The sequence below is a fragment of the Plecotus auritus genome (genome assembly GCF_963455305.1).
Source record: "Plecotus auritus genome assembly, chromosome: 6".
Classification (NCBI taxonomy): Eukaryota; Metazoa; Chordata; class Mammalia; order Chiroptera; family Vespertilionidae; genus Plecotus; species Plecotus auritus.
Window position 1 is genome coordinate 28,502,146 of NC_137773.1, and position 27,822 is coordinate 28,529,967.

General features: G+C 42.0%; 1 long non-coding RNA gene across 1 annotated transcript in view; it reads right to left on the reverse strand.

Annotated features, from left to right (window-relative positions):
• LOC308252421 overlaps window positions 1-27,822 on the reverse strand; it is a 320,170-nt gene that overhangs the window by 140,632 nt on the left and 151,716 nt on the right. The gene's annotated exons all lie outside the window — the stretch shown is intronic.

Genomic DNA, 27,822 nt, shown 5'->3' on the forward strand with positions numbered 1-27,822 from the left:
TCATGTCTTAAAAAAATAATGATCTGAAGTGAGTATGACAAAATGTTAATATGTATTCATCTGAGTTGTGAGTAAATGGATGTGTTTATATTCTTGCTGTAGGCTGAAATATTTTATAATTACAAGAAAAAATAAAAACAAAACCCAAATCAATCACAACAATGTAGCGCTAGGTTGGGTTAGACTGGCACCTATAGTTCATTATAGTCCTGTGATCCATGGAAAGAGGCCAAGTAAGAGAGCCTAGGTCATCAGTCTTTTCACAGAAACATGGTGGGAAACAGAAATAAAAAGATTTTTACAAGGACTAACTCCTGTAGGATTTGGTTAGAGCAAAGTAAAAGAAGTAGTATTTATCATGAATAGAGAAAAGGAGATACTGATAACCACACGCAAAATGCTATATTGAAAATGTTTTTAGCAGAAGATACTAGTAATATGGTTATATATTTTTTTTTACTAAATAAATCTGTAATAAAAATAACACCAAAGAAATCAAAGAGATGTTGGATGTCTAATTAGTGTGAAATCCAGAAAACTAAGGGATCCCTTGTGATATCTTGAAAAAATACATTTGGTTGGGCCATACTAGTATACTGTCAGAGGTTGGCCTCGACATAAATCGTGTTCTGAGACACAGGGGGCTTAATCTTCTCTCAGGCAAAAAAGTTTCCCTTGAAGTCATGGCTGAAGGGCTATGAGGTTAATGAGAGTGTCTCCTTTTCTGGATAGCTTTGAGAATAAACAATAGTCATGAGCGAGTGAAATGCTGCTTAGAAAAAAGGAATTCTGGATCTGAATCCAGTATAGTGTAGATATGGGGTCAGCATTTGTGAAACTTACAAAACTGCCTTGATAAATAGAGGACAATTTAGGCAACTAGGCGAAGAAGCTACAAAACATAATTATTTCAGTTAAATTCTACCATCACAGACCATATATACTTGCTCTTTCCTCTCTTACTTCTATTTTAATTCCTTTTTTCTCCACTTTCCTGTTACCCTCTACTAATGCTTTTGTTAATTTGGCCTTGAGGGTTATTTAATAAATTTTATTTATTTAAAAAATATTTTAATTGAGAAAGAGAGAGAGAGAGAGAAACATCAGTGTGAGAGCAAAACATCCATCAGCTGCCTTTAGCATACCACTACTGGGGATCAAGCTCACACTCAGGCATATACCCTGACAGGGAATCAAACCAGCAACCATTCAGTACATGGAATGATGCCCAACCAACTAAGTCACACCCACCAGGGTGGTTTCTAAAGCTGTACCCAGACTGAAATCTCTCTCAGAGCGACTGGCTCTGCCAGAGACTGCACCATCTTGAAGGGGAGAGTGGCTGTGATGGGAAGCCTAGCCTTACCTTCAACTGGGAAGAATCTGATACCTCCCAGGACCCTGCAACCACAACACCCAGGGACCAGCTGCGAACCCATGAACACCGGGTCTCAAGCAGCATGAATACGCAGACTTGGACGAGCTCTGCACCTTCTCATGGAAAGGTCAGATTTCGTCCAGAGAAAGGTGAAGTCTGCGATCAAGGCTGGAGGGAGACACACGTGCAGCAGGATGTAGAGGTTCAGAGGAAGTCTGCACCCCACAAAATTCGTGACCGTCGGGCCAGTGTAGTCCACAAATGTGGAAGGGGGCCCACAGGGCTGCTGGCAGAAGGGAACTCTAGAAATCAACCCATAGCTGGGCTGGGCACAAAAAAGCAGCCTGAAGTTTTACCAGAATACCAGTTGCACAGTGCCAGTGGAAAAAGACGTGTGCAGAGATGTGCAGAGTCACATGCAGTGCTGGGGGCGGGGGAGGGGGGGGGAAGAGTCGCAAGTTCACATGCTTACTCTGGCTCTTTTTTCTCTTTAAATCCTTGTTTTTGATTACTAAGCCCAGTACATAGGACCATCCAATTAAAAACACTCTCAGAGACTGCAGGGGAAAGTTGTTTTTGTGGAACCTGGGGATCAGAGTGGAGAGAAACAACCAGAAAACCAGTTCTGGGGCAGTCCATTCCCCCAAACCAGTATTAAGTGTGGCAGGGAAAACAAAATCTAAATACTGGGTAGAGAGGACTTATAGCCCCGAATGTCAATACAGAAACACTGCTACCCAGGGTTTGAACCACAAATTGACTCTTGTGTAAATACAACTAAAGGTAGGCTGAGAAACAAAGAAATACTGCCTGCTTGAAAACAGGATTGTGGAGAAACCAAGATGGTGGCATAGGGAAACACCTAAACTGCTGCCTCGCACAACAATTTCAAAACTACAACTAAAAGACAAAATGGACATCATCCAGAACGATAGGAAGGCTGGCTGAGTGGAAATTCTATAACTAGAAGGAAAGAGAAAAGCACACTGAGACTTAGAGGAGCTGCAGGAGGCAGAGGTACTGAGGTGCGCACGTGGAGAGAGCTGGCAACTGAGTACATGGCTGGCTTTCTCAACCGGGAGGGAGACAAAAGCTCCCGACGGCTCTGAACTCCAGTCCCGGGCGAGACTCCGGGGACCCAGACTCATTCGGGGAGAAACTAGACTGTCAGGAAGGAGAAAAGCACACTGAGACACAGAGGAACTGCAGAAGGCAGAGGTACCGAGGCGCGCACGCGGAGAGGGCTGGCAACTGAGTATGCGGCTTGCTTTCTCAATCGGGAGGGAGACAAAAGCTCCCGATGGCTCTGAACTCCAGTTCCAGGAGAGACTCTGGGGACCCAGAATCATTCAGGGAGAAAATGGACTGTCTGGCAGTGGGTGAAACATGAGGGCGGCTTTCTCTCAGAGGTGCTTGCAGCGATTACCAAGGGACACTAAGACTCAGGGGCCTCTTAGGGCAGGGCTGATGGGAAGCCATTGCTGTCTGCTCCGCCCTGAGACTCCACCCCATTCAAGTTGAGCACAGAGGCTTTTGCAAGACTTGTCTCATAAGGGTGTCTCCAGCACAGAAGTTCTCCCAGCGTAGACACAGCTGATCCTCACAGCCAATTGGCCTGGAGGTCAATTCCTCCCAGTGATACCAACAACAATCAAGGCTTAACTACAACAAGACTGTGCACACAGCCCACAAAGGGGTGCACAAAGAGTGTCCACCTCAGGTAACTGGGGAGGATGAGCCACTGGGCCCTATAGGACACATAGCACACAAAGCCACTCGATCAACTCAGGGAAGCAACCAAAATGCGAAGACAAAGAAACAGGTCACAAATGAAAGAAATGGAGGAAAGCAAACGACTGGATATAGAGTTCAAAACCACGGTTATAAGGTTTATCAAGAATTTTCTAGAAAAGGCCGATAAATTTAGTGAGACCATCGAGGATGTGAAAAAGGACCAACTAGAAATTAAGCATACACTGACTGAAACAAAAAATAATATACAGAGATCCAACAGCAGACTAGAGGATCGCAAGAATCAAGTCAAAGATTTGAAATACAAAGAAGTGAAAAATACTCAACCGGAAAAGCAAAAAGAAAAAAGAATCCAAAAAGTTGAAGATAGTGTAAGGAGCCTCTGGGACAACTTTAAGCATACCAACATCAGAATTATGGGGGTGCCAGAAGAAGAGAGAGAGCAAAATATTGAAAACCTATTTGAAGAAATAATGACAGAAAACTTCCCCCACCTGGTGAAAGAAATAGAATTACAAGTCCAGGAAGCGCACAGAACCCCAAACAAAAGGAATCCAAAGAGGACCACACCAAGACACATCATCATTAAAATGCCAAGAGCAAAAGACAAAGAGAGAATATTAAAAGCAGCAAGAGGAAAACAGTTAGTTACCTACAAGGGAGCACCCATACAACTGTCAGCTGATTTCTCAACAGAAACTATGCAGGCCAGACGGGAGTGGCAAGAAATATTCAAAGTGATGAATAGCAAGAACCTACAACCAAGATTACTCTACCCAGCAAAGCTATCATTCAGTATTGAAGGGCAGATAAAGAGCTTCACAGAGAAGAAAAAGCTAAAGGAGTTCATCACCACCAAACCAGTACTATATGAAATGCTGAAAGGTATTCTTTAAGAAGAGGAAGAAGAAGAAAAAGGTAAAGATAAAAATTATAAACAACAAATACATATCTATCAACAAGTTAATCTAAAAATCAAGTGAATAAAAAATCTGATGAACAGAATAAACTGGTGAATATAATAGAATCAGGGGCATAGAAAGGGAGTGGACCAACAATTCTCAGGGGGAAAGGGGTGTGGGGGTGCGGGAAGAGACTGGACAAAAATAGTACACCTATGGATGAGGACAGTCGAGGGGAGGTAAGGGCAAGAGGGTGGGGTGGGAACCGGGTGGAGGGGAGCTATTGGGGGAAACAGGAGAAACAATTGTAATAATCTGAACAATAAAGATTTATTTAAAAAAATTATGAACAACAAATACATATCTATCAACAAGTGAATCTAAAAATCAAGTGAATAAAAAATCTGATGAACAGAATAAACTGGTGAATATAATAGAATCAGGGGCATAGAAAGGGAGTGGACCGACAATTCTCAGGGGGAAAGGGGTGTGGGGGTGCGGGAAGAGACTGGACAAAAATAGTACACCTATGGATGAGGACAGTGCGGGGGAGGGTAAGGGCAGAGGGTGGGGTGGGAACCGAGTGGATGGGAGCTATGGGGTGGGGGGAAGAGGAACAATTATAATAATCTGAACAATAAAAATTTATTTTTTAAAAAAAGAAAAGAAAACAGGATTGTGGCTTATGACACAGAGGAGTGGTGGAATGCATGGAACTTCAACACTGTCCTGACTACCTGACAGGAAACAGGCATACCAAACAGAATAGTAGAGGAAGTGAATGACTTTCACTATTGCACATTTTTATTTTTTATCTTTTACTTAAGAAACTAAATTTTTTTCTTTTTTCTCACTTGATTTTACCTTTTTAATTATTATATTTTTATTTTTAATCAGTATTATTACCACTATTATTTTACCTTTTTTAAAGTTTCATTTTATTTTCTCTTTATTTTATTTTATTTTTAGATTAGTGTTCTACATTCTATTTTCATTTTTCCTTTAGCATCATTTTACTCTATCTCAACTTTACCTTTATGCCAACACTCTCTTCCTCACTTTCCCCCTTTTGTTGTGCTGTTTCTATTACCCTATTCCTGCTTTAGATTTTCCATATTCCTTCTTTTTACCCCCTGTTAAAAATTCATCATACTTATATATCTAATTTCTGATCCCCTGCTCCAAGTCCATACACACTTCTCTCTTCTCTTTCTTCACTATCCACATTTTTATCTCACTTCCCTTTTTTTTTTCCTTTTGGTTTATTTTTTGGGTTTTTTTGTTTTATGTTTTAATTTGTTTTGTTTTGCCCTTCTTTCTCTCTGTCCTATTGTTGTTTGTTTAATTGTTGATTAGATTGCTTTTGTTTGTTTATGTGATTGTTTCTCCTTTTTTTTGCTTCTGTTTTTCCTCTCCTCACTTGTTATTAGTTGTTTGTAGTTTGCATTTATTCTGGGTGTTTGTTGTTGGCATTTTTTTTGGATTAGTTGTTGTTCTATTGGAGTTTTCTCCCCATATAGTTTTTCCCCCTTCTTTTTTATTCTCTTTCTTTTCTCTTACTTTTTTCCTTTTCTCGGTATCATTTTTGCACTTTTTTTTATCCCCTAATTCTCTTTTCTCTGGTGATCACCTTTATTTGGGGTTATTAGTATCATGAATACATTTATGTTCAGTGCCTTGTGCATTGTGCCTTGTTGTGTTGTATTTTGTGCCTTTAAGTCAACACAGGAGAGAGAGAGCTACATAACCAGACACCCAAAGAAGAAAGACCATGGGGAGACAAAGAAACAGCCCACATATGAAAGAAAAGGGGGCATCACCAGAAAAGGAAGTAAATGAAATGGAGGCAAGCAATATGTCAGAGAAAGAATTCAGAGAAATGATCGGAAGATCACTGAAAAGGTTGGAAGACAGATTCAACAATATGTGTCAGAACCAAGAGGAAATGAAGAAGAACCAAGAAGAAATGAAAAATGACATCTCTGCTATAAAGAACTCAATAGAAAGCATCAACAGTAGACTAGAAGAAGCAGAGGACTGCATCAGTGAGCTAGAAGACAAGGTAGGAAAAAATACCCAAGCAGAGCAGCATCTAAAAAAAAACTTAAAAAACAGGAGGAGAGCCTAAGGGAACTTTGGGACAACACAAAATGAAACAACATCTGCATAATAGGGGTGACAGAAGGAGAGGAAACTGAGCAAGGAATAGAAAACTTGTTTAAAGAAATAATGACAGAAAACTTCCCTGATATAGGGAAGAAAAAAACTCACACAAGTCCAAGAAGTTCACAGAGTCCCAAACAAAATGATCCCCAAAGAGTGATGCCAAGGCATGTTATAATTAAATTGGCAAATACCAATGACAAAGTAAGAATCTTAAAAGTGGCCATAGAGAGACAGAAAGTTACCTACAAAGTATCCCCCATCAGACTAGCAAATGATTTTTCAACAGAAACACATCAGACCAGAAGGGAATGGAATGAAATATACAAAGTCATGCAAAGGAAGGGTCTGAATCCAAGAATACTGTACCCAGCAAGGCTATCAATCAAAATTGAGGGTGAAATAAGGAGCTTCACAGACAAAAAAGGACTAAGGGAATTTATTACCACCAAACCAGCAATGCAAGAAATGCTGAAGGGTGTGCTGTAAAAAGAAGAAATAGGAAGCGAAGAAGGAACACAGGCATAAAGAATAAAAATGGCAACAAACGAGTACTATCAATAATAACTTTAAATGTAAATGGATTAAATGTCCCAATAAAAAGACATAGGGTAGCTCAGTGGATAAGAAAACATGACCCATATATCTGCTGTCAACAGGAAACCTACGTCAGAAAAAAAGGACTCACACAGACTGATGATGAAGGGATCATAAAAGGTTTCAGGCGAATAGAAATGAACGAAAAGCTGGGGTAGCAATACTTATATCTGATAAATTAGATCTCAAAGTGAAGGACATAACAAGAGATAAGGAAGGCCACTTCATAATACTAAAGGGAGAAATCCAACAAGAAGAAATAACTCTGGTAAACATATACGTACCCAATACAGGAGCACCCAAATACATAAAAAAAACTTCTGGAGGATATCAAGGGAGAAATTGACAGCAATACAGTCGCAGTAGGGGACTTTAATACCCCACTAACACCACTGGACAAATCCTCTAAACAAAAAATCAGCAAAGAAACACCAATCCTAAATGACTCACTAGATCAGATGGAATTAATTGACATCTTCAGAACATTTCACCCCAAAGCCACAGAATATACATTCTTCTCAAGTGCTACATGGGTAATTTTCAAAGATAGACCATATACAAGGGGTCCTCAAACTTTTTAAACAGGGGGCCAGTTCACTGTCCCTCAGACCGTTGAAGGGCCAGACTATAGTTTAAAAAAATAACTATGAACAAATTCCTATGCGCACTGCGGGCCCAGGACGAGTCGACTGCTAAGCAGGACAGGCAGCGGCACCCGGCGGGCCAGATAAATGTCCTCGGCGGGCCGCATGTGGCCCGCGGGCCGTAGTTTGAAGACGCCTGCCATATACTGTATTGGGACACAGGCAAAGTCTCTCCAAATTCAAGAAGATAGAAATCATATCAAGCATCTTCTCAGATCACAATGGCATAAAATTACAAACCATCTACAATAAAAACAATTTAAAAAATCAAACACCTGGAGGCTAAATAGCATGCTATTAAACAATGACTGGGTTACCAGAGAGATCAAAGAAGAAATAAAAAGCATCATGGCAACAAATGACAATGAAAACACAACAATCAAAAATCTATGGCACACAGTGAAAGCAATCTTGAGAGAGAAGTTCATAGCTCTACAGGCCTACTTCAAAAAACAAGAAACGATGGTAATAAATTATCTAAACCTACAACTCAAAGAGTTAGAATGAGAGCAACAAGAAAAGCCCAGAGTAAGCAGAAGGAAGGAAATAATAAAGATCAGAGTAGAGATAAACAACATAGAGACAAAAAAAAAAACAAACACCAATGACAACAATACAAACGATCAACAAAACCAAGAGCTGGTTCTTTGAAAGGATAAACAAGATTGATGAACCTCTAGCCAGGCTCACCAAGAAGCAAAGAGAGAGGACCCAAATAAACAAAATTAGAAATAAAAGAGGTGAAGTAACAACTGATACCACAGAAATACAAATGATTATGAAAAAATACTATGAACAACTTTATTCCAACAAAATGGACAAGCTAGATGAAATGGACATATTCTTAGAAAAATACAACCTCCTAAAACTCAACCAAGAAGAGTAAAAAAACCTGAACAGGCCAATAACTACTGAAGAAATTGAAACAGCGATCAAAAATCTTCCAGCAAACAAAAGCCCTAGTCCAGTGGTCGGCAAACTCATTAGTCAACAGAGCCAAATATCAACAGTACAACGATTGAAATTTCTTTTGAGAGCCAAATTTTTTAAACTTAAACTTCTTCTAACACCACTTCTTCAAATAGACTTGCCCAGGCCGTGGCATTTTGTGGAAGAGCCACACTCAAGGGGTCAAAGAGCCACATGTGGCTTGCGAGCCGCAGTTTGCCAACCACTGCCCTAGTCCAAATGGCTTTTACAGGGGAGTTCTACCAAGCATTCAAAGAAGAACTAAAACCTATCCTCCTCAGATTATTCCAAAAAATTCAAGAGGAAGGCACACTTCCGAGCTCTTTCTATGAAGCCAGCATTACCCTAATCCCAAAACCAGATAAAGACACCACAAAAAAAAAAGAGAACTACAGGCCAATATTCTTGATGAACATAGATGCTAAAATACTCAACAAAATTCTAGCAAATCGAATTCAGCAATACATTAGAAAGATCATACACCATGACCAAGTGGGATTTATTCCGGGGATGCAAGGATGGTACAATATCTGCAAGTCAATAAATGTGATACATCACATAAACAAACTGAGAGACAAAAGTAACATAATCATATCAATTGATGGAAAAAAAGCATTTGACAAAATCCAACACCCTTTCTTGATAAAAACTCTCAGCATAGTGGGAACAGATGAATCATAGCTCAACATAATAAAAGCTATATATGACAAACCTACAGCCAACATCATTCTCAATGGGAAAAAACTAAACCCATTTCCCCTAAGAACAGGAACAAGACAAGGATGCCCACTCTCACCACTCCTGTTCGACATAGTACTAGAAGTACAAGCCATAGTGATCAGACAAGAAGAAGAAATAAAAGGCATCCAAATTGGAAAAGAAGAAGTAAAACTGTCCTTATTTGCAGATGACATGATAGTATGCATAGAAAACCCCAAAGACTCCATCAAAAAACTACTAGACCTAATAAATGAATTTGGCAATGTAGCAGGATACAAAATTAACACCCAGAAATCTATGGCCTTTTTATACAGCAATAATGAACTCACAGAAAGAGAAATGGAAAAAAAAATCCCATTTACCATTGCAGCAAAAAAATTAAGATACCTAGGAATAAACTAAGGACATAAAAGACCTGTACTCAGAAAACTATAAGACATTGAAAAAAGAGATAGAGGAAGACATAAACAAATGGAAGAACATATCAAGTTCATGGATTGGTAGAATCAACATCATTAAAATGTCCATACTACCTAAAGCAATCTATAGATTCAATGCAATACCTATTATACCAATGGCATATTTCAAAGATCTAGAACAAACTCTACAAAAATTCATCTGGAATAAAAAAAAAAAAAAAAAAAAAAAGCCCCTGAATAGCCACAGCTATCCTGAGAAAGAAGAACAAAGTTGGAGGGATCACAATATCAGATATCAAGCTCTATTACCAAGCCACGGTTCTCAAAACTGCCTGGTACTGGCACAAGAACAAACATATAGACCAATGGAACACAATAGAGGACCCAGAAATTGACCCAAGCCATTATGCTCAATTAATATTTGACAAAGGAGGCAAGAGCATACAATGGAGTCAAAACAGTCTCTTAAATAAATGGTGCTGGGAAATTTGGTCAGATACATGCAAAAAAAGTGAAACTATATCACCAACTTACACCATACACAAAAATAAACTCAAAATGGCTAAAGGACTTGAATGTAAGATGGGAAACCATAAAAATCCTACAAGACTCAATAGGCAGCAAAATTGCAGACATATGTCGAAGCAATATTTTTACAGACACAGATCCTAGGGCAAGAGAGACTAAGGAGAAAATAAACAAATGTGACTACATCAAAATAAAAAGCTTCTGCACAGCAAAAGAAACGATCAACAAAACAACAAGTAAGCCCACTTAGAACGTATTTGACAATGTTATCTCAGATAAGGGTTTAATTTCCAACATTTACAGGGAACTCATACAACTTAACAAAAGGAGATGAACAATCCAATCGAAATAGGGCAAAGGACATAAATAGACACTTTTCAAAAGAGGACATCTAGAAAGCCAAGAGACATATGAAAACATGCTCAAAGTCACTAATCATCTGAGAGATGCAAATCAAAACAACAATGAGGTACCACCTCACACCTGTCAGAATGGCTATCATCAACAAATCAACAAACGACAAGTGCTGGTGAGGATGCAGAGAAAAAGGAACCCTCTTTCACTGCTGGTGGGAATGCAGACTGGTGCAGCCATTGTGGAAAACAGTATGGCATTTCCTCAAAAATTTTAAAATGGAACTGCCATTTGACCCAGTAATCCCACTTCCAGGAATATATCCCAAGAAAACAGAAACACCAACCAGAAAGGATATATGCACCCCTATGTTCATAGCAGCATAATTTACAATAGCTAAGATTTGGAAACAGCCTAAATGCCCATCAGCAGATGAGTGGATTAGAAAACTATGGTACATCTACACAATGGAATACTATGCTGCTATAAAAAAGAAGGAATTCTTACCATTTGCAGCAGCATGGATGGAACTGGAGAGCATTATGCTAAGTGAAATAAACCAGTCAGTGAAAGAAAAATACCACATGATCTCACTCATTTATGGATAATAAAGAACATTATAACCTGATGAACAAAAAGATACAGAGAAGCATCGAACAGACTGCTGTCAAATTACAGCGGGAAGGCTGGGGAGGGTTGGGGGCGGGTGGGGAGTAAGAGATCAACCGAAGGACTTGTATGCATGCATATAAGCATAACCAGTGGACACAAGACACTGGGTGATGGTATGTGCCGGGGGGTAGGGGAGGCTGGGGGAAGGCCAATGGGAAAAAATAGGAGACATATGTACTACTATTTGTAATACTTTTAAACAATAAAATAAATTTTTTTAAAAAATGAAAAAAATAAAGCTGTGCCCAGGTATGTTACTTGCTAATGGAGTGATTTGTGCTTTGAAAAGCATTGTCGTCAGGAAGGCCTTTCATTTTGTAAAAGAACATGTCCATGTCAACCCAACAGTCCCTCTCTGTTGCAGGTGTCTGCTGGCCAGCTCCATCAGGGGAAGCTGGGCCCCTCCCTTTTCCCAAGGGATAAACCTTTATGAGTCAAAGCCAAATACACTAGGATTCCTCTTGCCAGAGACTGTTTTAGGAATAGCATTGTTGCAATTCTGGCCTATAAGACAGGAAGGAAAATCTGCTAAGAAACTCAGTTTGTCCCCCAAAATGAAGAGAGACAGGATCATTCCCTTTCCTGTTTTTCAAATAGACTGTATGGGATGATACCCTTACCTACTGCAGCCATCCTGTGGCATGAGGACAGAGGGAGGATGGCAGGATGAAAAGATACGAGGAAACCGAGTCCTTGATGCTATCGTTAACCAACCCTGGAACAGCTCGACCCAAGGATATCTTATTAAATGAGTTACTAAAATGTCCTAGATATTTAAGCTACTTTTAATCAGGTTTTTAGTTTCTTACAGCAGAAAATCTCCTAACAGCAACCTCCAACCCAAAACAATGGTTACCAGATTCCATAGGTGAACTCTTGGCCAAAAGCATCTCCGTGGAGACAGCCCACATCTTTGAAAATCGTGGTCATTGGGCCAACAGAAATTCGTTACTTGAGGATCTCTTGGGCAGCATTTTAGAAAGCCCACACGTTTGGAAAGCATTCATTCACTCAACAAGTATTTGAGTACCAAACCAGGGACTATTTTAGAAGTTGGAGATTACAGTGGTGAACAAGATTGGCACAGTCACTGTTTTCATGGAGCTCATATTCGAGCGGGAGGGACAAAAATGACAAAGAAGTAAACAAACAAGATGACTTCAGATAGTGGTAAGTGCCGTTGCAGGAAGGAATCACAGAAGGCTATGATCCAGAGCGACTGCTGGGGCGCAGGACCATTTCTGGACAAGGTGGTGGCACAGGTCTTTCTGAGAAAGTGACATCTGAGTGCAAATCAGAGAAGGAACCAGCACGTAGGGGTCTGGGGAGAGGATTCTCCAGGCAGGAGGTAGGGCCATGTGCAAAATCCCTGGGGAGAAAATGAGCTGGGGTGGGGGGGGGGGGGGGCGTGGCTTTAGGAACATCAAGAGTGTCTGAGTGACTGGAGAGGCATGAAAGACCCAGAGCACTGGCAGACAAGGTCACTGTCTGCAGGAGCCAGGTCAAGGTCAGATAGGGCCTGCAAGTCCCGTGGCAAGGAATCTGAAATATTCTGAGTTATTCTAAGTGCAAAGGAAAGCCACTCGTGCGTTTTCAGAGAGGGTATAACAACCCATGGTCCAACTGCTGTATGCCCTAAACACCAACTCACAGCACCCTGGGATGCAGCCTGGCCAAGGGAGCCACCGGAAGGGGCTGACAACGCAGAGGTCCTATCCCACACAGCCCATTGGGAGGCTGGCTCATTTCTGTGAGGGAGATGTGAAACCTGACATATTAAATAGTCCCCCAAAAGAATTCCAACTTCTTCAAGTTCACTGCCCTGTAGGAAGCCTCACAGCAAGCAGCAAAACTTTCTTTAAAAAAAAAAAAAAAAAAAAAAAACTAGGTCAGGGCTCTTGTGCCTGGTAATGCACACAGCGCTGGGCAAACTCCAAAAGGACCAGCTCCACTTGGAGGTCTCTATTGAGCAATCTGAGTGATGTCAGTACTCAGGGCCTCCGAAAGCCCTACAGTTTCTGAACCTGACCTCACCCGTGGTTTTCCTGGTAACTTTTTAAACCATTACTTCCTGCCCTGTGCTTTATTTATCCCACATGTTTATTTTCTATACAGTCTATTCTGAAACAGAGCTCTGTGTGAGTTTCCAGGTCATTGCGTCCCATCAGGGCAAACTCAACAGATGTGGGATGAGCTGGAAGATAAAACAGGCATCGCCACCGCTGCTGAGCACAGGCTGCTGCTGCTGAGTGGGTTCTTGTTCCCGAGCCAGCCAGGGCGAGTCGGCATCTGTGATCTGTGCAATCGTCTTCCTTCTCCGAAGGACATCCTGTGGGCAGGACAGGTCCCCCCACCCCCACTCCCAAGAGTGTCTCTTGCTGACATGCTCAACATGAGGATGGAGGTCAAAGAGATGTCCACGGATTCCTGAGAAGCCTGCTTTAATTTCTTTTATTCTTCTTGAGGGCACCAGTAATTTCCTTCCATTTAATTCGTTCTTTTGGTCTCCTGGCACGGTCCACCGTTGTCACAGCAACGGGGACCAGCAATGCTGCTCTCCGAGGTTAATGCACCCTGTGGCCCACTGCCCACAGGCTGAATGAAGCCTCATCCCCAACAGCCCTGCCTGCACTGGGCCAGGATGCTGCTCGCGCCCTGCCCCCAGCAGCCTGGCACCACCACAAGACCAAATGCCAGCCGGAGTTTCAGACAAGATTGATGTTCCTTGTTCCTCTACCAGATCCCAACAAATGAAACGCACACACACACACACACACACACACACACACACACACACACACCTCCCTAGAAAACCAAACCCCAAACCTTTGAACTCAGTTTTGCTAAAACTAAAATTGATCTTTCATGCTTCTGAAACCACAAGCAGAAATTTGGTTTTGGTTGTGGGATTTTTTTTTTCCCTGTGGTGTTTCCTCTTCCTCCTAGGACAGTGGTCGGCAAACTCATTAGTCAACAGAGCCAAATATCAACAGTACAACGATTGAAATTTCTTTTGAGAGCCAAATTTTTTAAACTTAAACTTCTTCTAACACCACTTCTTCAAAATAGACTCGCCCAGAGCCACACTCAAGGGGCCAAAGAGCCGCATGTGGCTCGCGAGCCGCGGTTTGCCAGCCACGGGCCTAGGAAACTCATTCTTCAGCATCTAGTTTGAGTTGCTCGGAATTACAAGGCTTGCATCTATGATGGTGGTGGTGATGGAGGTAGCATCACTGAAAACTACTGGAGTGGAAGCACAACCAAGGAAAAGGCCTTTCTTGTGTTCTTCATTCCTCATTCTTGTTTATTCTTCCTGTGTTCCCACACCCAGAACACAGGACAGCTGGCACACGTAGGCCTTCAATACAGATTTGCTACATTAACAAGTAACTAACAATCACTGTGCTCCTACTTTGTGCCAGACACCGTAGCATTTTCACACACTTGTCTCAGCTTTTATTACAGAATTATTGTGAAGTGTAATAAGCCGCTTACCTCACTGTAACTACAAGCACGGGAGTGCCCTAAGGTCTTCACATATGTTAAATAAATTAATCCTCGTGACGATCCTGTGTAAGTTGGATGGTGGCCCCTAAAAGGTATGTCCTAACGCCCAGAACCTAGAGGATGACCTAACTTAGAAAAAGGGCCTTTGCAGATGTAATTATGTTGAGGATCTTGAGATGAAATCATCTTGAATTATTCAAGCAGTTCCTAAATCTAGTGACAAGTGTCCTTACAGAAGTCAGAAGAGGAGAAAACACAGAGAAGAGGGGAAGGCCAAGTGAAGACAGAGGCAGAGAATGGAATGATGCAGCCACAGCCAAGGAATGCCTAGAGCCACCAGCAGCTAGAAGAGGCAAGGAAGGATTCTCCCACAGCCTTTGGAAGGAACACAGCTCTCTGATGCCTTGATTCTGGACTCCTGGCCTCCAGAACTGTGAGAGAATAAATGTCTGTCGTTTTAAGACACCAAGTTTGTGGTAATTTGTTATAGCAACCCCAGGAAACTAATGCAAATCCTATCTGTTTCCCCAGATTGGAAATGGAGCACAAAAGATGAAGTGACTTGCCCGAGTTCACCTAGTAAACAGAAGAACTGGAATTTGAACCCAAGCAGTCTGGCATGAAGTCCTTGCTCTTAACCATTATACTCATCCCTGAAATATATTTCTTGAACACCTACTATATGTCATGTGTGTTAGATGCTGGGCATACAGCTATAAACAAAGGAGACAAAGTTCCTCATGAAGCTTCTGTGGGAACTGAAGTTCCAAGAGAATGAGTCCTTTGTCCAAGATCACACAGTTGGTGGACCTGGGACCTGAACGCGAGTATCCTGACTCCAGAGCCTGCCCTCAACTCTCTAATGCAGAATGGGAGCCACTGACCTAGGTGCCCTCTGTAAACTATAATTAAAAGATGAAAAATGGGGAAGTGTAATGAACTTCAGCAGCTGTCCCCTTTCACTCTGAGCAAAGTCCATTGTCAGTAGGGCTCCCTCAGGCTGCCTTGTGACTATGGAGCCAACTGATCTACCATGAGGCAGAGGCAGAGACCCTCTTCCACCACTGCCAGCAGGACTGCCGACCTCTGGGGAAAACCCCGTGAGGAGCTGGTTCCCATCAGCACTGGCCTCCAGATTGCAGGCAGGCTGAGACATTGGGCTTAACTCTTTCAGCACCAGGGGCAGGTCTGCTCCTGGGTTTGAAATGGAATAATCTGAATATCACCTGGAGAACAAAATTACTTATTAAGTGAAACCAGACATCATTCCCCAGGTCCAAGGGTAAAATCTCTGAGTGGAGCATCTGCACTTTCAATGAAGCGGAGATGTTTTGTCCTGGGACTTCCGACACCTGAAGACAAACACATTTGAGAGGATGAAGGTGCCAGAAAGGGCCGGAAATGTGTTTTTAAATTTCTTTTCTTCCTTGGAGAGAAAAACATGAAAAAAAAAAAAAAAAGGTAAGTTAGCCTGAATCAAGGTGGTCAAATTTCCTTTTTTGAACTGAATTCAACTAGATTAATTGTAAAAGCCAAGAAAGCAAAGGTAACAGAATGAGGGGGATAAGGGAGAAAGAAAGAGAGAGAGAGAGAGAGAGAGAGAGAGAGAGAGAGAGAGAGAGAGAGAGAGAGAGAGAGAGAAAGAAAGAAAGAAAGAAAGAAAGAAAGAAAGAAAGAAAGAAAGAAAGAAAGAGGGAAGGGTAGGAAAAGTAGAAAGAGTGATACAAAAAATGGGGAAATCAATTCATAAAAGAGTAAGTAAGAAAAATATGAGAATGAAGTGGCAAGGGGGACAGTAATAGAAGACAAGAGGAAAATCAGGGACTAAAATCAAGATGGGCAACCAGAGGAAAAGTCGGGAAGAAAGATGGTTATTTTCTGTGTCCATTTTCCAAATGACTCTCCACCTGGGGCTCTGGCCACCCGCTCCCTTCAGCCGTTGCTCAGGGGACTGTCTGTCAGTTCACTGAAGAGGCAGGAGGCTATCAGTTTACAAGAAGAGAGGAAGTGAAGGCAGAGGAAAGAAAGCAGACAAATTACTAAATGAGGAAGCCAATTATCCAGCGCACCATACTTCAAGCTGTCAGAAGGCTGCTATTCCTCAGGCACCTTGGAGCAAAGTGGGACTTAGACCTCTAGAGTTTGCAGCCATCTGGCCACTCCAATAAGATAATCTACACAAACGTCTCTATCCATATATCATTGCCAGCATCCTGAATGATATTGCTCCAAATCAGGAACCACTATTAAAGCACTGCTCCATCACAGGATCACAAAAATGGAAGCGGCCTCCAGATAAAACAGCCTAGGAGCCATTTGGGGTGGTGAGGTCAGAAACATCCAAACCTACAGAGAATGTTTATGAATTTATTTAATTTCAGGCCATCCTACGTGGTTACTTTAGGTCTCTGAGTTTGTAAGGCCTCCCCTGAGCTTGTCAAGCTTAGTATATGTCCGCAGGGTTCCAATTTGGACAAACTACAGGGCTGATTTGGGGCCTTCTGCTGGCTTCTCGGAGAGCAACAAGCCCAAAGCAATAGACATTCGCTTCAATCCAGACGCCACTAACCGTGCAGGGTGAAAGGTCTTTTGTGACTATCAAACGCCAGTTCATGGAAGGCAGCTCATACAAATACTTTAATTGACAGAGAATTCTTTATTTTCACACAAAGCCCTTACAAATGTTGATGTACTACAAGGTAAATACCACCTCCTCTAGTCACAGAGACTGACATTGACATGTCTTCACAATAGCGGCCCCATACAATGTGATGTGGGGAAGCAAGGGCAGAGAGGTCACACAGAGGATCAAAATGTCTGGAAAAGAATCCTGTTAGTCAGTGGCAGGTCCCACTTTGCAAAAATACGAATTACGGAGAAGAGCTGGGGCGCAGGACAAACAGCAGCAGACGGTTATATAACATCTCCATGTTGGGGGGAAAAAAAGTCAGGTGATAAGATTACCTGTGGGATAAAAGATGCTGACCTCTCAGTGATTACTACGCCCTTTGAAAGCAGAAAGTGCAAATCACCTGTCCCCTCACCTTATAAAAGACTATCCGTCTCCGCAGGGAATGATGATTATAACTCTGGAAAGCATTTATAGCGACTGATACACCCACTCTCACGCTCCACAAGGTAAGGCTATGAGTCACATTCACAGTTTCTATAACAACGTTTCTCAGCGTGAGGCCTGTGGATGACCTGAGGTCAAAATCACCAGCAGGGCTTATTGAGAATATAGATTGATAAATCGCATTTTCTAGGGGGTGGGGCTCAGGAATCTACATTTTAAAGGTAGCTCTCCTGAGGAATGTCAAGCTCTCCAAAGTTTGAAAACCATCGTCTATTACATGCTATCTATGGAACCCTTCCTTCTTTCCTTCTCTCCCTCCCACCGTCCATCCATTACAACCTTCGTAGGAGGCACTGTGTTAAATGCTAAAGGGTTATAAACACAGAGCTCACACTGGAAATGCCTGCATCAAGGAAACATTTGCCATGTGAGCGTGTCCCTGGAGCTCTGCTCTAAAAGCTCCTATCAATCCATGAGAAGATGAGCCGGGCTCCCTCTTGTGAAATGCGGTACTTCTAAAATATAAATATATTTGAGAAAATTAACACAATCACAAGCAAGACTGGGTCACTTTCATAGGCAATCAATTTGGGGAAGACACGTGTCAACACAAACACATTTACCAAATTTGCCAATTTGCTCCATACATTGTCCTTACTTATTTGATTGTGACACATAGAGCATAGCCATCTTCACTCCTGACACGAATCAAAAATAACTCCCACTTAGATCTGTGCCAAGGGCGTAACTATCCGAATAAGTTAACTTCTGGCTGGAGAGACTTGCTATGGATGCCAGGGACTTCTTACACATAGGTAGGTGTTTCTCCTCAGCCTGCCGTTAGTCACTCAAAAGCACCGACCAACAAGAAGAGAGTGGTAAAAATGGCTACAGGGAACTGATTTGAGTCCTGAGACAGCCTTGTTCATACCATCTTCTCGTGGCACCAACATGTTCCAGGTGAAAGGAAATATAGTGGCTCTGAATTACATTCTAGCTTAAACACTGAGCCCGATCCCTTGCGTCAGGCCATATAGGCGGGACATTCCTCCATGTTTGGAACAGACGCTGACATACTTTATCAGTGCCCCAGTGAGCTGAGAAGTGAGTTCCCTCTTCTCAGAAATCATTCCTAACATTTTCCAGTTGATCTCCATCTTTCTGAGACATCTCAGTCAGCCTCCAGTTACCCTTCCCCATTTTCCTCCAACTTTGTGTGATTTCAGGAATCTATCACTGTTCCTTTCCATGTTCACAGTCTCCATCCCTTTTTCTACAACAGTGCCCTTGATCCTTCTCCACCCTCCTTCCCTGTATCTTTTCAACCACCAAAGCTTCTAAACTCCTTGTCCAAGTTCTCCATGTATTTTAGTTCTACAACAAACCAGGAAAAAGATCTCCAAGAATTCCATGTCAACCATAAAATATGCTTGTGAGGAATACTGGTTTCCTCCTAGACAAAGAGAAGGAAAAGCCAGCACATAAATGCACACGATGGAAGGTTCAGGGGATGGTAGAGCAATGTGGTTTCAGCTCTGCCGATCCAACTTAAACAAGAGAGGAATGGGCCAGGCGGAAACCCTGTCTGATAACTATTAAAAAATTCCATTGGTTGGTAAGAAACAGCTTGTTTCCTGTGAGGTGGGAAGCTGTGCATGCCATCAGTCGATATAGCAAAGCCAGCTCGGGAAAGAATCCACCGGTCCTACAGTCAAATGCTATCGGATTTCTGCCCATTTGGACTTTGGATAAAGCTACCTGCCACGTTGGTTTTCAAATTGTGTTCTAGGTTTTGTTCCATGCGTGTCTGTTCCACCACCTCCAGGTCCTGCCTATAGATTGGGGTGTCAGATCAAAAAGAATAACAAACAAACAAAAACCTCAAAAAGCTTAAAAAGCACTAGCATAGCACAATAGTTTCCAGGGGTTTTCAGGTGCTCAGGCCAAGGCAGAAGATGAAAATGGAAAAAGAGAGGAAATCACTCAACCTCAATACCGCTGTCGACCACATCAGGTTAGCTTGAAATGGAGCAACAAATTATGTTGACTCTGGCAGTCACCAAATATCTGAGCCAGAGAAATGCCCTTTTCTGGGAGACATTTTCACCTTCTTTCCATTCTCTTGATTTATATAAAGTAATTTCTCAGAAAATTCTCAGCAGCTGATACACATAATGAGGGAACCCTCCAAAGACTGGCACTCTGCATTTTTAGTGGCTCAGGCTAAATGAAAGACCTCGTGGGTCTTGCGTTCCACATCCGTTTTAACTGCCTTCGTTCACCATCTGGGTCCCATTGTCAATATCAACCTTTAGTAACTAGCCAGTGCACGGCCGACTCCTGAATCTGTTCTAATGAAGCAGACCCAGGAAGCATCCTTTAAAACAGGATGTGCTGTTGTTTCAGTAAGAACAAGGAGTGTGGCAGGGGTTCGATGAGTACTCTGTCCAATTTGTAAAGGGAATTCTGAGTTTTTAGAAAATCTGTCTATTATAGGTATCGGCATTGAAGCTTCCTAGGAAACAGCCTAAAAGCATCAGAAGAAGGCCAAGTTCAGGACTCAGCATTTGTGGGCATGTGAGGAGAGCATCACCTTGCTGACTGGAGAAGGGGAAAGTAGCACTTGCTTCCCACCTATACGGCCCCCAGCTCCCAGCCCCCAACCTCCTCTATCAGCTTCCTGTCAGGTGATTTCTCTAAAATAACTAACAATGTCATCTTCGTCATCCTCATCCTCATTTTTGAGCTCTTACTATACTTGGCATTATGTTTTATATACATTGCTCCATTAATTCTCACAATACACTTACAGCGTAGATAACATTGTCAGCATTTATAGGCAATAAACCTAGTGCTCAAAAGTTTTAAATGATAACCCAGGTCATAGCTGGTAAGTGATAAAGTCAGGATGCAAAGTCATGTCTCTAATGCCAGAGCTTGTGCCTTAACCAGAACAGAGAGAAAGGAGGTGTTAGCTCAGTTTACCACGTATAGATTGCACTGAAGAACAACAGAGAAAAACATATCGAAAGGTTCAAAACTTGGCTCTCGTATACAGTAAGCTAAACCAGATTCAGTGGTATAGGACTTTTTATTATATTTTAGGGATTTCAGTATGTAAAGCAAGAAATTTGAGTACATAGATTCATTGAAGGAAGGAAGGAAGGAAGGAAGGAAGGAAGGAAGGAAGGAAGGAAGGAAGGAAGGGAAGGAAGGAAGGAAGGAAGGAAGGAAGGAAGGAAGGAAGGAAGGAAGGAAGAAAGAAAGAAAGAAAGAAAGAAAGAAAGAAAGAAAGAAAGAAAGAAAGAAAGAAAGAAAGAGAGAAAGAGAGAGAGAAAAGAAAGAAACCGCCCTGGCCGGTGTGCAGGTGTGGCTCAGTTGGTTGAGTGTCATACCATGCACTGAAAGGTCATCAGTTCAATTCCTGGTCAGGATACATACCCAGGGTGTGGGTTCCATCCCCAGTCAGGGTGCGTATAAGAGGCAATAGATCCATCTCTCTCTTTCTATCCCTCCCCTCACGCCCCTCTTTAAAGTCAATAAAAACATATTAAAAAATAAAAATGGAAACCATTGTAGCTTAGTTGGTTGGAGCATCATTCCAGGACACCAAAATTGCAGGTTTGATCCCTGGTCAGGGCACATACAAGAAGCAATCAATGAATGTATCAATAAGTGGAACAACAAATCAGTGTTTCTCGTTCTCCCTTCCTCTCTCTCTCAAATCAATAAATAAAAAAGAAAAGAAACCATTGTTTTCTTTCATGACACAATGCTGGAAAGCCTTCTCTTTGAAGGTTTCTGGGACTGGATAGGAATATGAAAGTCAAATCAAAATATGAGAGGCATATCAAAGAATTCCCCTGGCATTCGAAGTTTTGTTTCAGTAAACTGAGTTACCTAAGAGACATCTGTCAAAGATGACTAAAGAAGATGGGAAATTCATAATAACATGTCCTTTGGTGTCATCTTTGAGGACTTTTAAGAATCTGTACATGATATTGTTAGATGAGATCACAGAAGAGTATTTATTAATAGTTAAAAATAAATCAAATCTGCTTTTATCCCAATCTTTTGGAAGACCAGTGAAAGAAAAATATTCCCACTACTAAAACTGCTTTACCTGTCTCTTCAGCACCAGGGTCTTGGTCAGGAGTGTGCAGTCTGGCATACACAGAAATGGTCAGAAATGGCAATACACTCATTCCTTATTTACACATATAATATATGAATATTATTTCAGAGTGTGTTGAAGATTATAAGGATGTTAGTGATGGGATTAACTTGGGCCATAAATAATTTGCAGACCTAATGTTGGGCAGCATAAGGCATCAAAAAGGTTAAGACAATTTGGTGGACAGTACAGAAAGGCAAAATGCCTTAGGTTGACAAGAGATCACCAATTTATTTAGGCATACATACAGTATATTTACAAAGGCATATCAAGGTCTGCAAGGCTACACATCAAACTGAAAATCTCAGATTCTCTGGAAGGTATGGGGGAAGGGCCCTGGGATTGGGAATAGTAGTAAAAGGGACTTCAGTCTGAACTAAAATTTTCTGACATTGTTTATAAGAATAATGTATTTTTGCATAATTTATATAATTATAAATAATTTTAAGATGTTTCAATAAATCAGACAGGTCTTTGCTAGCATTGGGACCCCTCCCCTTGAACATACATCAAAGAAACCAAGTAAAATACCTTATAATAACAATGTCTCCATTCAGTCACTCAACAAATATTTCCTGAAGGCCTGCTATGTGCAAAGCTGTGTTCTGTAAACGAGTTTCTTGTCTCAGCAGAGAGCCTCCTACTTTAGAGTTTCTTCATTCCCTAAGACTCCTCATAACTCATCTCCTAACCCTAAACTCTCTTCCACTGGGGTCCCCCAGATTCATGAGTTCTGGTTTCCAAACTCTTACCCTGAGCCTCATCCCTGCAGGGAGCCATTCTTTCAGGTACTCAGCTCTTCCTCAACAAGCATTAACACAACCATTAGCCTCTGTCCACTCTACTGCATTTACTCCAACCCTGATCAGATGGGGAACATTCCTACATCTACAAAGGTTAGGAATGGGGAGGGGTATTCCCCATTAATCACCCCCGCTTAGTCTAATGATAGAAAAATACACACACCCCATCTGAAATGCACCCATCTAAAAACCGTCCCTCCACTCCCTGCTCCTAGCTACACACAGAAACAGCGGACTGTAATTTTGAAGTTTGGGATCCACTGCCCTCCCACCCAGACAACCCAGGCTGCAGATGGAGAGAAAGTAGACATTTGACACTAATGAGATTTGGTTCTCTTCTCAGCTTTGTATCATTTCTGCCAATGAACACTCTCTCCAGGCCAAGGCTTAGCTTCATTCTTCCTTGGTTTTTTAAAAAGGCCTATGGACCTTGCACTTGAAGGTCAGCTGTTATTAACTTTTCTTTCTCCAGTCTGCCTCCCAAACCAAAAAATGTCAAAAAGCAAAAGCAAAATCCCAAATGGCCTGGTGGTGGTTTGGCAAGTGGCCGGTTTCTCCGGGAGAGAAAGAGAAGTTGTGGGTAAAGGGTTAAACATGAACACACTTCCCTGGAAGGTCTCTTCTACCCGGTTAATGGAACCCAAGTGCAAACCTTGGCAGGAACTGCACATTAGCTCATGACAGGTGTAGGCTTCATGCTGGTTGCCGCTGCATTTCCAGCAAAAAAAAAAAAAAAACCGGGGACACGGGAACCACTCCACGACACAGTAGGCTGGAACAGATTGCTTTGCAGATATCTCTTCTGGCTGCAATAACTCCCTGTAACAACTTCCTTGACATGCTGTCAGGATGGCCTGTTTCCAAGGTAATGGCTGATGCATGGGGATATAATAGACATCATCTGTGGTCCTTCCAGAGATGAAGCTGCCAGAACAACGCTGCTGCATTCTTCTAATAGAGTCATTCATCCGTTCAGCAATGTTTACTAAATTGGGTCCCTTGTTACACACCCCCCGGGCAGCCTCCAGTTCTTTCCGCATCCTAATATTGCCCACTTTTACTGTAAATCTGGGGTCGCCAATTCAAACATGGAAGCCAGCCAGATAATAGAAAATGACCAAGCAGGCTAGTGACAACCAGAGTCCCTGCCTGTCTGAAGTGAGAGGCTGGTCTCAGCTCAGTCGGCCGTTCTAACTTCAGAATGCCTTTCTGGAACAGTTCCCTGCAGAGCTCGTCTGATGGAAATAAGTTCTTAAACAACATCCTGGCACACTGTCGGGATGGTCTGCATCCCAGGCTGAAGAGGGGCCGCTAAAATTCATGGCTACCTGGAACCTCAGAATGTGATTTTATTAGGAAATAGTCTTTGCAAATGTAATTAGTTAAGTAAAGATGAGGTCATACTGGATTAGGGTGGGCCCTAAATCCAATGACTGGTGTCTTTATGAGAGACACAGACACACAGAGAGAAAAAGGCAATGTGAAGACAGAGACAGAGATCAGAGTGATGTATTTACAAGTCAAGAAATGCAACCATCAAAAGCTAGGAGAGAAGCATGGGACCACCTGGCCAAAAAGGGAACCCTATTTCATTTGCTTATTTTTGTTTGTGTTTGGCTTGTTAAGAGAGCAAAATCTTTCAATGAAAGAAAACAAAAGCAAATATGCCGTGGGCCTCTCTGCTACATGTCTCTCATCTGAACGACCACAATGACTCCAAATCTATTCCAGCTCCTTTTAATCCGCTCTTCACACTGCAGCCAGAAGGATCTTTGGAAAACTCAAATCAGATGATGTCACCCATCTCCCTCTGAAATCCCTTCATTATGTCCCATTGCTACTCCAATAAAGATGAAAATCCTTACCATGACTCACAAGGCTCTGCAGGCCCTTGCTCCCCCTCGCTCTCTGCCTTACAGCCTCACTGGCTTCTCATGCCTGTGCTCCTTGTGTTTTCCTTAACCTCGGGACCTTTACACATGCTGGTCTCTGTCTCCCCAACAATGCGCTCATACACATACATGTGCGCGCACACACACACACACACACACACTCATCCATACACACACTCCTTTTACCTGGTTAATGCCTACCCATGTTTCAGCTCTCAGGTCAGTCACCACTTCCTCAAGAAAACTTGTCCTGACATTCCCCTCTCCCCCCCAATCTGAAGTTAGTCCAATCTATTTCAGATATTCTCCTGGTACTATGTCCCTTTCAAATTTAGCATCTCCCTATGTGTGTGGTCATCTGATTCATTCTGTCAGCCCCATTGGACAGTAAGTGACATGCCTCCCACCTACCACGATGCCTGCTCTACAGTGTGGTCCCCCAGGAGGCAGGCTAGTGCTACCTCCAGGGAATTTAAATGCTTGATTTCCTCCTACTCCAGGTTAGACGACCTCTGCAGCCGCTTTACTCCAACTGTCCTTGGTCTGTACTTCTATTATAGTAATATTTTGCACTGTTCTCTGATGTTCACACCTGTTTACTTCTTCTGGCCACTGACCATAACATGGGCAGGAATTATATTGTGTTCCACTGCATTGCCAATGGGACCTTTGTCATACGTAAGTATCTATAGGATTCCCAAAGGTATATTTTAAAACTCTGCCTTGTAATGGCGGTAAGGAGGCCTTATAGCATGGTGTCGGCATAGAGTATGGACATCAATTAAGAGGGTGGGCTCAGGAGTGTGGGCTTGAATTCACTTTGTGCTACTTGGATGTGATTTTGGACCAGTTAATTCACCTCATTGTGCCTTTATTTCTTACCTGGAAAGCAAAGATAAGGATGGTCCCCAGCACAGAGTGATCTATAGGATGGAAAGGGCACCCAAGTTCTTAGCAAAGTGGGCACAGACATGCTGAGTCACATCAGCTACGATTAGTACCAACTTTTGTTGGTGGAGTGAAAGTTCTTCTTTACATTAAAAAGCATAATAACAAGAGCAGTGAATTTTTTTCTAAGATGGAAATACTTAAACATGTTTCAAGGTTGAGGGAAAGGCTTCACTGGAGGAGCGACTAGTCAAGATGTAAGCAAATTTAACAAGTATAATTGATGGATCTTGTCCCAACAGCAGCAGAAGGGAGAGGAGAGAGACTTATTAGGAAGCCTTCATTAGAAATGCCAGGTCGTCCACTGCATGGATTCCCTTTTCGTGTAAATGCCTTGATCAGATGGGTCTAATCTCAAAAGCTTAATTGGTTTGTTTTCAACTGGAGACTGTTCCCCACCCCTAACCACATTTGACTATGTTTGGAGACATTTTTTTATCATCATAATGTGGGTAGTGAGGGGTGAGAGGTAGGAGGGATGGATTGCTAACTGGCATCTAGTGGGTAGAGGCCAGAGACCCTGCTGCCCCTCCTACAGTGCACAGGACAGCCCCCTCCCCCAACAAAGAATTATCCACCCAAAGTGTCAACGGTGCTGTAGTTGAGAAACCTTGTTCTAGAACATTACATTTCAACATCCTGGGGGCTCTGGACCCACTCTCACAGACATCATATTACAGGCTTGGATAATTTAGTTTCTGTGGCATTTCAATTGGCCCCTCATTCCAAAGAGCCTTCAACAATAATGAGCGTGTTTTAAAACTCTGTTGATCATAAAGTAGCCTGCCCTCTTCTCAATTAATTTTTCATCTGTTTCATCCAGGCCCCCAAATTCCCCATTGTAGCCATTGTCCTTCAGAAGGGACAACAGAGCCTCACTCCACGCTGTTCGGTGCGTGCAGGAAATTTGTGGTTAATCACTTCAACCTGCTCCACTTCAACAGCGATTTTCTGAGACCTGTTTATTGTTCCGCTGCTTGGCTGCTCTGGAATTATCTATGACCGAAGTCTTACATTTATTTGTAGAGTAAAAGAAGGTATATTTTTACTCTCACATCCCTTCCAAGTCCCTGGATCAAATTAATGTGAACTTTCCAAAATAAATTCACCTTTGAGCTGAAACTAAGCATGGAAAGTTTCAGACCGAAAGGATACCTTATTGGAAAGTTAGAAGCAAAGGAAAATGAGGATTATAATGGATATTTTAGTGTAACTTCAGTACTCAAAGTTACAAAAGACAGAGCATTTGTTATATAAAAGATTCTCTAACAGATTGATGTATGCAATCCAGGAGTGATGTTCAGTTCCCTTTTCCTGAGACTCTAAGAAAAAAACAACTGGAAATAAATAGAATGGAAAAATCAGCACATGTGGATCTAATTCTGCACAATGTCACTGGTTAAGACCCAAGGAAAGAATATTTTATCAAAATGAGAAAAGGGGACTCAGTAATAGGGAAGAAGACCTCTGACTCCTTCAGTCCACCCATGTAATTTGTGGGACCACGATGTGGTCTAGTAGCATTAATCCACAACTCAAAGTTAACATTTTATGAGGATGGCCACCATGTTTTTTTCCTACAGAAAACTATGGCCATAGCTCTGAGTGACTTGTAATAGAGAGAGATGTTAGGGCCTTTGGAGCTTGTTTTTTCTCTTGGTACTCAACATGGAAATGTATTTCCCAATCCCCTCCAACCTTTGAAAGGCTCAAAATCTGAATGCTTCTGAATGTACCTTTTCAGAAATCTATTCATAGCCATAATTGTGACTTGGCCCACATAAGGCCCAAATAAAATACTATAATCAATGCAGTATTAAAACTAGTGCATTTTAAAAACTGCAGAAAAATGAGCTATCCTTCAGAAAAAAACTGTTATTTTCAAGTAGTTTTCAGCAGCAACAGGCTGCTTCCCATTAACCTCCTTCCCCCCAAACAGGCACACAGTCTTGGGCAGAATATGAAATATATAAAATGAATAAAAGAGGAATTGCTCTCATAAAGCAGGAGTCCCAGAAGCTCAGTCCTATCTTCCTCGACCCCTAAACTCTTTTATTTTTATTTTTTTATAACAGGGATTTTTAAAGGGACCCATTTTTACAAGTCAGGCTTGTTTTTCCCCCTAATTAAGCCTGTGGTGTTTTTTTAAAATATGTTTTTATTGATTTTTAGAGAGAGAAGAAGCGAGAGGGAGAGGGAGATAGAAATATCAATGAGAGAGAAACATCATAGATTGGCTGCCTCCTGCACGCCCCCTACTGGGGATGGAGCCTGCAACCTGGGCATGTGCTCTTAGGAAACAAACTGGGGACCTCTCGGTTTAT